Raw genomic sequence first — 571 nt, 5'->3', positions numbered from 1 at the left:
GAAAGATAGGAAATCTGTCCCTACAATAGGACTAAGCTGACTCCCTATGATGCAGTGGGCAACCTGTTCCTTGTGATCAGACCTGCCTTCATCCTAGGCTAGTCTGAATGCAGACCTATAGATATAAGGAAGGGATCCCTACAAGAACTAAGGACTGGGATTAAGTTGGACACCTCCTAGCAGAAGTTGTAGAGGAGCAAAAGACAAAGAGACAAAAGTACTTAGAAGTCCAAGGACCAAGCAAACTATAGAGAAATGTACAAAAGCACCTGGCTAGATTAAGAGTCAAGTAACACTGAAGCCAGAAGGGCGGAGCTGGAATAAATAGGCAGATAGTCATGTGACCACAAAATAGAAGAAAACTAACAGGAGGGTTCTAACAGTACCCCCGCTTCTATGAGGATCCTCAGGATCCTCCAGGCCCTGGCCTATCAGGAAACTTCCTGTGAAATGCTCTGATAAGTCTAGGAGCTGAGACATCATCCGCCCTTACCCAGGAGTAATCCTCGGGACCGAAACCTTTCCAAGCGACGAGATACTGCAATCTGCCTCTATGCCTTCTGGAATTCAG

This window comes from Phyllobates terribilis, unplaced genomic scaffold, assembly GCF_046119375.1.
Source record: "Phyllobates terribilis strain yellow unplaced genomic scaffold, ASM4611937v1 Scaffold_65__1_contigs__length_7625178, whole genome shotgun sequence".
Classification (NCBI taxonomy): Eukaryota; Metazoa; Chordata; class Amphibia; order Anura; family Dendrobatidae; genus Phyllobates; species Phyllobates terribilis.
The sequence above is the reverse complement of the archived record's forward strand: the minus strand, read 5'-3'. Positions refer to the sequence as shown.